Raw genomic sequence first — 11,314 nt, 5'->3', positions numbered from 1 at the left:
TGATCAACAGTTTAACTGAAAGTGTTCACTATATGGGATGTTGCATACCATCAATTAAGGGGATTTTTTTTCATGTTTGTGCTTTGGGCCAGGGCTGTTCATTTTTCTGTCCATTAACACCGTCTCTGCACTAACGCTTTGTCTTGCAACACACCATTAACATACCATTTGCCTTTGCTCCATGGCCTTCTGGTCAGTTATTCTCTGTGACCCTGTCCTATCAACACCTTTCTTTTTGTTATCTCTTGCCCTACCCCTACTTTATTTGCTTAAAACCTATTACATTTCTAACCTTTGCCAGTTCTGATGAAGGGTCACTGACCTGAAATGCTTCTCTCTCCACAGATGCTGGCAGACCTGCTGAATATTTCCAGCATTTCTTGTTTTTATTATCACTGGTTCAAAATCCTGGAACCCGCTCCTGAACAGCACTATGGGCGTATCTTCACCGCACAAACTGCAGTTTTTCAAGGAGGCAGCTCACCATTACCATCTCAAGTAAAATTACAGATGGGCAATAAACACTGACCTTGCCAACAGCATCCACATCCTGTGAATGCATAAGAAAATTGCGACAGAAGTAGTGTAGGCAAGATAATGAACAATTCAAAACAGAGCTGGAAATATGGAAATAGTCCACAAGAAGTTAATCAAATAAGCTAGTCAGGCAAGCTCTTTGAATTCTTACAGAATTTGAAATCCAAATACAATCTTTAAATAAGCTAAAACCATACAGCCTTTTAACTCGATACACCATAGCATGATAAATTGGCAACATACAAGATGTCCTCTTTTAATTTTTATAATCTCTTTCAGAGGTAGGCACTTGCTTTGATGATAGATCTATCAGATAAAGAAGGCCATTTGAACAATATCAGCCATCTTTACAACCTATAGTTGCAAAAGCATGAGATTAACCACCTGGGATTGTTGAGGAGACCTGTAAATATACATCATCTGGATTTACAATTTGTTTGCAATTTCAACCCACAATATGTTACATTCACTTCTGATTCTAAGCACTTCTAATTAATTTCTGATCAACAGCAAGCAGGTTTATTTCTGCAGCCTATCCCAATCAATATATTAGCATTTTAACCAGTTGGCCCCATTCAAAGAGGTGCTGTGGTAGTAATGGAGACACCTCAATTACAGTTTACCCTCTATTTTGAAAATGTTATTTAGGACTTTGCAAAAATAAGAGAAACCACAGACAACAAATTACATTTTCATTAAATTCCCACTTATTTGTGCAGGACTCAAATCAGCTCATATTTTTTCTGAGTTTGACAGCAGACAGAAATAGGCTGAAGCAAAAGCCTCAACTAGGTCTACTAGCATTTGATAGTCTTTTTAGTTTTCAGACCAAGAGGATCACTTTCCCTTTTAGAAAACCATGTTGACTAAGCTAATCATATTATAATTTTCAAAATGCTCTATTACTACTTAGTAATGGAGTCCAGAGTATTCCCGATGAATTATGTCAGGCTAACTGGCCTGTAGTTCACTGTTTTTTCTCTCCCTGCTTTCTTGAATAGTGATGTTATATTTACTACCTTCCAATCCACTGGGACTGTTCCAGAATCTAGGGAATTTTAGAAGATCAGAACCAGTGCATCTGCCATCTCTGCAGCCACCGCTTTTAGAACCCTAGGATGTAGATCATCAGATCCAGAGCATTTATCTGCTTTTAGTCCCATTAATTTTCCAGTACTTTTTCCTTATTAATACTAATTACTATAAGTTCCTCATTCTCATTCAACACTTGGTCTCCACAATTTCTGGTATGGTTTTTGTGTCTTCTATTGTGAAGACAGACGCAAAGTATTTGTTTAATGTCACTCCCATTTCCTTATCCCCATTGTAATTTCTCCTGTCTCAGCCTCTAACGGACCCACATTTACTTTCAATACTCTCTTCCTTTTTACATACTTGTCGAAGCTCTTACAATATGTTTCAATACTGCTTGCTCGTTTACTCTCATATTTTATTTTCTCCCACTTTATCAATTTTTTTGGTCATTCTTTGCAGGTTTTTTAAACTCTCCCAATCCTCAGGCTTACTATAATAAAAACAAGAAATGCTGGAACCACTCAGCAGGTCTGGCAGCATCTGTGGAAAGAGAAGCAGAGTTAACGTTTCGGGTCAGTGACCCTTCATCGGAACTGACAAATATTAGAAAAGTCACAGGTTATAAGCAAGTGAGGTGGGGGTGGGGCAAGAGATAACAAAGGAGGTCTAGATTGGACCAGGCCACATAGCTGACCAAAAGGTCACGGAGCAAAGGCAAACAATATGTTAATGGTGTGTTGAAAGACAAAGCATTAGTACAGATTAGCTGTTAATACACTGAATATTGAACAGCAGCAAGTGCAAACCTGAAAAAAAACAGTGGGTAAGCCAACTGAACAAACTAAGATGAAATGAACTAAATGCAAAAAAAAAAGATTGTAAAAAATGTAAAAAAGAATGTAAAAAAAAAGGAAGAAAAAAAATAACTAAAAATGAAAGTAAAATGGGGGGCTGTCATGCTCTGAAATTATTGACCTCAATGTTCAGTCCGGCAGGCTGTAGTGTGCCTAATGGGTAGATGAGATGCTGTTCCTCGAGCTTGCGTTGATGTTCACTGGAACACTGCAGCAATCCCAGGACAGAGATGTGAGCATGAGAGCAGGGGGGAGTGTTGAAATGGCAAGCAACCGGAAGCTCAGGGTCCTGCTTGCGGACTGAGCGGAGATGTTCCGCAAAGCGGTCACCCAGTCTGCGCTTGGTCTCCCCAATGTAGAGGAGACCACACTGTGAGCAGCGAATACAGTATACTACATTGAAAGAAGTACAAGTAAATCGCTGCTTCACCTGAAAGGAGTACAGATGCTGCCAGACCTGCTGAGTGGTTCCAGCATTTCTTGTTTTTATTTCAGATTTCCAGCATCCGCAGTATTTTGCTTTTACCTCAGGCTTACTACTCTTCTTGGCAATATTATAAGCCTCTTCTTTAAATCTAATACTATCCTTAACCTCTTTAGCCATGGATGGATCACTTTTCCCATGGAGTTTTTATTTCTCAATGGAATGGTATATTCATTGAGAGTTATGAAATATTTCTTTAAATCTACCATCATACCTTTAAATCTAATTTTCCAATCTGCCTTAGCCAACTCGTGCCTCATACCTATGTAGTTGGCTTTGTTTCAGTTTAATACTTTTGTTTTGGACTTATATATGCCGCTCTAGAGACTCAATGTGAAAGTCTATCATCTGATGATCACTCTTCCCCAGAGGATTCCTTACTATGAGACTACTAATTAACCCTGTCTCATTACTCAAACCAAGATCTAGAACAGTCACTTTCCTGGCATTGTTATATGAAACTTTAACTTGCCCTGTCTTTTCAGGGTCCTTGAATGCATTGATGGTATCCAAATACTCACTTAACTATCTCACTCTGCCTGGACAATTGCCTACAATCTTGTTTTAACTTGTTTTAATCCCTGGGATGGCGGTACTGTCTTATGAGGAGAGATTGCAGAAACTGGGCCTGTATTCTCTCGAGTTTTGAAGAATGAGAGGTGATCTGATTGAAATTTACAACATTTTTACAGGGCGTGACAGGGAGGATGTAGTTAGGAATTTTCCCCTGGCTGGTGAGTCTACAGCCAGGAGACATAGTCTCAGAATAAGGGGTAGGCCATTTAAAACTGAGATGAGAAGGAAATTCTTCACTCCGAGGGTGGTGAATCTTTGAAGTTCTCTACTTCAGAGGGCTGTGGAAGCTTAACCATTGAGCATGTTTAAGACAGAAATCGATAGATGTCTAGGTCCTCATGACATCAAGGGATATGGGGATAATGTGGGAAAGTGGTATTGAGGTACGTGATCAGCCATGATCTGTTTGAATGGCGAGTAGGCTTGATGGGCTGAATAGCCTACTCCAGTTCCTATGTTCCTAACAGTAGTGAAACCTCTCAAGTCAAAATCACTAGTATTGCCCTGTATGACAATGAATGTGGCTTGCTGTCCCTGATCATGCTGTTTGACCCATGTCATCTTCAAAACTATTAGCTATACTACTTCTCATCTGTGGTTCTCCTCCATGGCAATGCTGTCTCATACCCGTCACACATAATTACTGCATCTCCTCCAATGAATATTCCTCCTGTGTCCACATGGTCACCACCAATGAACTCCAAGGCTGCATCCTTAAACCTCGCCTATTTAATCATCCAGATACTATGCTTAGCAATCTATTAGATCTCAAAATGAATCTTAAATCCTACATCAGGTTTTTCTCGAGGGCAGCCTTATTCCACCTTTACTGACCTACACCTTACCTCACTTATACTGCTGCTGAAACCCTTACCCATATCTTCATCTTTTTAAGGATTACCAGCCTCCCATTTCCACAAACCAGATAATGCAGAGCATTCCAGCCCAAGTTCTCACCTGCATAAGAGCCCACATAGCTGTATGCCTCCTCACCAAAGCTCACAGGCTCTCTGCAAATCAGTTTTCAGGTCCTTGGCCTGCTCTTCAAATTCCTTCCATGGTTCACTCCAATCTATCTGAGATGTCTTCTCCAACCCTACCTCTCAGTTTATCGCCTCTGCTTCTCTGATTCCAGATGACCTCTTATTAGAATATTGGAAACCAATCTTCTAGCGACTTCACCCCTCCCCCTAGAATTACTTTCCAAAACCTCTTTGTGTTGCTAACTCTCACTCTCCGCTGCACCTTCAATCTCTTCCTCTCCCTGAAATAAATTCCATCACTTCCAGCTCAGTGTCTATCTTTCTCCCTTGTAAAGTGCTCAGACTTCTGTCTAAACGAGACATGTTATTTAAATGCAGTCAGTCTGTCCAACCTTTCCTCATAAGACAACCCGCTCATTCCATCAATCTAGTAATGCATATTACATACGAACATATGAATTAGGAGCAGAAGTAGGCCATTTGGCCCCTCAAGTCTGCTCCGACATTCAATAAGATCATGACTGATCTGTTTGTGTTTCGAATTCCACACTTTCATCTACCCCCGATAACCCTTGATTCCCTTGCTTTAAAAATATTCAATGACCCTGCCTCCACCACCTTCTGAGACTGAAAGTTCCAAAGTCGCACAACCCTCTGAGAGAAAAAAATTCTCCTCATCTCTATCCTAAAAGGGTGATCCCTAATTTGAAAACAGTGCCCTCTAGTTCTGGACTCACCCACAAGAGGAAATGTTCTCTCCACATCCACCTTTCCAAGACCGTTCAGGATCTTATGAACTTCAATCAAGTCTCCCTTCACTCTTCTAAACTCCAGTGAAAACAAGCTCAGTCTGTCCAACCTTTCCTCATAAGACAACCCACTCCTTCCAGGTATCAATCTAGTAAACCCCCTCTGAACTGCCTCCAACGCATTTACATTCTTCCTTAAATAAGGAGACCAAACTGCACACAATAATTGAGATGTGGTCTCACCATTGCCCTATATAATTGAAGCATAACATCCTTACTTTTATTTTCAATTCCTCTTGTAATAAAGGATGGCATTCCATGAGCCTTCTTTATGACTTGCTCTACCTGCACACTAACTTTTTGTGACTCATGCACTAGAAAACCTAGATCCCTCTGCACCTCAGAATTCTGCAGTCGTTCTCCATTTAAGTAATACTCTGCTTTTTTCTTCTTCCTGCCAAAGTGAACAACTTCACATTTTCCCACATTATACTACATATACCCCAGATTTTTGCCTACTCAATGTCATGGTCCTTTAGTTTTTTTCGGAATATGTGGTTTGCCTTTAAGGCTTGCAAAGGATCAATATTGCTTTAAGAGCCTTAGGAATTATAGGAAGGTGCATTTTCGTTGCCTTAGAAACAGCCATTTGGAGACTATGATTCAAAGGGTGCATTCTCATTACTATAGATATAGCCACTGGGAATGAGCCTGATGCGATACATTTGTTACAATTCAATTTGAACTGGCTTTTGGTGGAGACAGTTTGTGCGAACTGAACACAGACAGAAGACACAGACAACTGTGGTGTCAGCACTGAAAAAGAGCTCTCAACCATTTAAACTGAAGGAAATAGGATTTTAGTCTGATTATTATAATCTCTTAAAATTCTAAAAACATCAAGCAAAGACAGAGATCTCTGGTAATTTAAATTGAAGAAAGGGAAGTTAGACTGTGACAATCTATTATCCCTTAAAAAACTCTAAAGTCAGATTGATTCTGTTGAAAGTGTTTGCAAGTTGTTAATTGTTGAAATTCGCTGGAGAAGGAAAGCATCACCTACTGAAGTTAGACTACAGACTGTTCTACAGTGGAAGAACCTTTTTTCCCCTTCGGACGACTGTGAGGACTTCAAGCAACCTCGGACTGTAAATTTGCAAGGACTCTAATTTTTCTATTTTAAATGTTGTTTATATCTTCATAGTGTTTAAGAATTTAGTTCTTCTAATTAAGGAGTTAATTTATTGATTTAAAGACACCTGGTTTGGTTAGCCTCATTCGGGGGTTAATAGATGGTACAATTTGGTTGGGTCTTTCTTTAATTTGGAAAGTTTTAAATGATATGTTAGCTGATCTGTGGAACGACCGGATTGAGTTAACAGTGCGTTGGTCCCACCATAATCAGAATCATATATTTTGATTGAGGAGCTCTGACAGGAGCGGTTGATCATAACATAGCACTAGAACACCCAGATCCCTCTGCACCTTGGAATTCTGCAGTCGTTCTCCGTTTAAGTAATACTCTGCATTTTTATTCTTCCTGCCAAAATGAACAACTTCACATCTTCCCACATTATACTATATCTACCCCAGATTTTTGCCTACTCACTCAACCTATCTACGTCAGTCTGCAACCTCCTAATGTCAAAGAACAAAGAACAGTACAGCACAGGAACAGGCCATTCAGCCCTCCAAGCCTGCGCCGATCTTGATGCTTGCCTAAACTAAAACCTTCTGCACTTCCGGGGACCGTATCCCTCTATTCCCATCCTATTCATGTATTTGTCAAGATGCCTCTTAAACGTCGCTATCATACCTGCTTCCACCACCTCCCCGGCAGCAAGTTCCAGGCACTCACCACCCTCTGTGGAAAGAACTTGCCTCGCACATCCCCTCTAAACTTAGCCCCTCGCACCTTAAACCTATGTCCCCTAGTAACTGACTCTTCCATCCTGGGAAAAAGCTTCTGACTATCCACTCTGTCCATGCCATTCGTAACTTTGTAAACCTCTATCATATCGCTCCTCCACCTCCGTCGTTCCAGTGAAAACAATCCGAATTTATCCATCCTCTCCTCATAGCTAATGTCCTCCAGACCAGGCAACATCCTGGTAAACCTCTTCTGTACCCTTTCCAAAGCCTCCACGTCCTTCTGGTAGTGTGGCGACCAGAATTGCACGCAATATTCTAAGTGTGGCCTAACTAAAGTTCTGTACAGCTGCAGCATGACTTGCAAATTTTTATACTCTATGCCCCGACCGATGAAGGCAAGCATGCCGTATGCCTTCTTGACTACCTTATCCACCTGCGTTGCCACTTTCAGTGACCTGTGGGCCTGTATGCCCAGATCTCTCTTGCCTGTCAATACTCCTAAGGGTTCTGCCATTTACTGTATACTTCCCACCTGTATTAGATCTTCCAAAGTGCATTACCTCACATTTGTCCGGATTAAACTCCATCTGCCATTTCTCCGCCCAAGTCTCCAACCGATCTATATCCTGCTGTATCCTCTGACAATCCTCATCACTGTCCGCAACTCCACCAACCGGAGATGGAGGGGCGTCATGATAGAGGTTTACAAAGTTATGAGCGGCATGGACAGAGTGGATAGTCAGAAGCTTTTTCCCAGGGTGGAAGAGTCAGTTACTAGGGGACATAGGTTTAAGGTGAGAGGGGCAAAGTTTAGAGGGGATGTGCGAGGCAGAGGGTGGTGAGTGCCTGGAACTTGCTGCCAGGGGAGGTGGCGGAAGCAGATACTATAGCGACGTTTAAGATACATCTTGACAAATATATGAATAGGATGGGAATAGAGGGATATGGGCCCCGGAAGTGCAGAAGGTATTAGTTTCGGCAGGCATCAAGATTGGCGCAGGCTTGGAGGGCCGAATGGCCTGTTCCTGTGCTGTACTGTTCTTTGTTCTTTGTTTGTTTGTTCTTTGTGTCGTCCGCAAACTTACTAATCAGTCCAGCTACATTTTCCTCCAAATCATTTATATATACTACAAGCAGCAAAGGTCCCAGCACTGATCCCTGCAGAACACCACTAGTCACAGCCCTCCATTCAGAAAAGCACTCTTCCACTGCTACCATCTGTCTTCTATGACCGAGCCAGTTCTGTATCCATCTTGCCAGCTCACCTCTGATCCCGTGTGACTTTACCTTTTGTACCAGTCTGCCATGAGGGACCTTGTCAAAGGCTTTACTGAAGTCCATATAGACAACATCCACTGCCCTTCCTTCATCAATCATCTTCGTCACTTCCTCAAAAAACTGGATCAAGTTAGTGAGACACGACCTCCCCTTCACAAAACCATGCTGCCTCTCGCTAATAAGTTTATTTGTTTCCAAATTGTTTCATGTCCTCTTCACAACATACTTTCCTACCTTTGTGTCATCTGCAAATTTAGCTAACATGCCTTCGATCCCCTCATCGAAGTCATTGATATATATTATAAAAAGTTGAGGCCCCAGCAGAGGCCTCAGAGTTGAGGCCCCAGCACTCCACTCATTACATCCTGCCAATCAGACAAGTACTCATTTATGCATACTCTGTTTTCTGCCAGCCAGCCAATCTTCTATCTATGCTAATACGTTATCCCCTACACCATGAGCTCCTACTTTGCGCAATAACCTTTTATGTGACATCTTGTCAAATGCCTTCTGAAAATCCAAGTACAGAACAGCACATGTCACTCCATCAAAGAACTCCAACAAATTGGTTAAACATGATTTCCCTTTCACAAAACCATGCTGACTATTCCCGATTACCTTGAGTTTTTCTAAATGCCCAGCTATAACTTCCTTAATGATCGATTCTAACACCTTCCCCACAACAGACGTCAAGCTAACTGGCCTATAGCTATGTGTTTTCTGCCTCCCCACTTCTTGAATAAAGGAATATTTGCTACTTTCCAGTCTGATGGAACCTTTCCAGAATCCAGTGAATTTTGAAAAATTAACACGAATGCATCTACAACCTCATTAGCCACCTCTTTTAAGACCCTAGGATGAAGTCCATCAGGATCCAGGGACTCGCAGCTCCATCAGTTTGGTCAGTACTGCTTCCCTGGTGATTGTAATTTCACTAAGTTCCTCTCTTCCTTCCACCTCCTGATTTACAGCTATTACTGGAATAATTTTTGTATCCTCTATAGTGAAGACAGAAACAAAATATTTGTTCATTGCATCTGCCATTTCCTTATTATCTACTATTAGCTCCCTATTCTCATTCTCTATTGACCAACATTCACTTTACTTACTCTTTTCCTTTTTAAATATCTGTAGAAACTTTTGCTATTCGTTTTAACATTTCTAGCTAGCTGCCTCTCATATTCTAATTTCTTTCCCCTAATTAACCTTATTGCCATTGTCTGTCGTTCTTTATATTCTGACCTGAACTGCCACTCATCTTTGCGCAATTATATGCCTTTTCTTAAGTTTGATGCTTTCCTTAACTTCTTTAGTTCATCACGGATGGTGGGTCATCCCCTTAGAAGTTTTCTTTATAGTAGGAATATAATTATTCTGAGTATTCTGAAATATCCCCTTAAATGTCTGCCACTGCTTCCCTATTGATCTATCTCCTAGCCTAGTAACCCAGTTCACTTCAGCTAGCTCAGCTTTCATGCCCATATAGTTGCCCTTATTTAAGTTTAAAATACTAGTCTTAGACCCACTCTTCTCTCTTTCAAACTGGGTGTAAAATTCAATCATATCGTGGTCGCTGCTACCTAAAGTTGCCTTTACTCTGAGGTCATTAATTAATCCTGTCACATTGCACAATATCAAGTCTAATATAACCTGCTCTCTGGTTGGTTCCAGAATGTGCTACTCTAAGAAACTATCTCAAAAGCATTCTCTGAACTCCTCGACCAGGCTACTATTGCCAATCTGATTTTTCCAGTTTGTATGTAGATTAAAATCACCCATGATTATTGCCATCCCTTTATCACAAGCACCCAATATGTCTTTTTGTATACTTCGTCCGACATTGTGATTACTGTTCAGGGGTCTTTAGACCACTCCCACTAGTGACTTCTTTCCCCTACTATTCCTCATCTCCACCCAAACCGATTCTACATCCTGATCTCCTGAACCAAGGTCATCTCTAACTATTGCACCAATGCCATCCTTGATTAACAGTACTACCCCTTCACCTTTACCTAGCTTCCTACTCTTCTTGAATGTTATATACCCCTCAATATTCAGGACCCAATCCTTGTCATTTTGCAGCCACGTCTCCGTAATGGCTATCAAATCATATTTATTTACTTCAATGTGCGCTATCTGTTCGTCTACTTTGTTGTGAATGCTACATGCATTCAGATACAGAGCCTTTAGTTTTGTCTTTTTGTTATCTTTGTAACATGTAGTCTGGACTGTTGGTGCGTTTTTAGTTTTTTTTCTCTCTGTCCCTTCCTGCCATTCTCTGACCTTCATTTCCCATGTTACTATTCTGCTGTCCTGCCTTGACTCTACCCCTGGATTTGCTACATCTGCTCAAGCTTGATTCCTCACCCCTCCACCCCCTTGTTTAATTTAAAGCCCTCTCTACTTCCCTAGTTATACAGTTTGCTAGAACACTGGTCCCAGCACGGTTCAGGTGCAGCCCATCCCAACTGTACAGCCCCCACTTTCCCCAGTACTGGTGCCAATGCCCTACAAACCAAAACCCACTTCTCCCACACCAGTCTTTGAGCCACATATTCATTTCACTAATCTTATGTGGCTTCTACCAATTGACACGTGGCTCAGGTAATAATCCAGAGATTATTACCCTTGAGGTTCTGCTCTTCAGTTTGGTGCCTAGCTCCTCATACTGTCTAAGCAGAACCTCTTTCCTAGTCCTACCTATGTCGTTGGTAACTACATGGACCACGACAACTGGATCCTCCCCCTCCCACTCCAAGTTCCTGCCCAGCCCTGAGCAGATGTCCCAAACCCTGGCACCGGGTAGGCAACACAGCCTTCTGGACTCACGCTCTCGGCTGTACAGAACAGTGTCAGTCCCCTTCAATTTACTACCCCTATTACCACTACATTCCTTTTTGCTCCTCTCACTTGAATGGCTTCCTGTACCACACTGCCATGGCCAGT

The sequence above is a fragment of the Heterodontus francisci genome, chromosome 10 (genome assembly GCF_036365525.1).
Source record: "Heterodontus francisci isolate sHetFra1 chromosome 10, sHetFra1.hap1, whole genome shotgun sequence".
NCBI lineage: Eukaryota > Metazoa > Chordata > Chondrichthyes > Heterodontiformes > Heterodontidae > Heterodontus > Heterodontus francisci.
The sequence above is the reverse complement of the archived record's forward strand: the minus strand, read 5'-3'. Positions refer to the sequence as shown.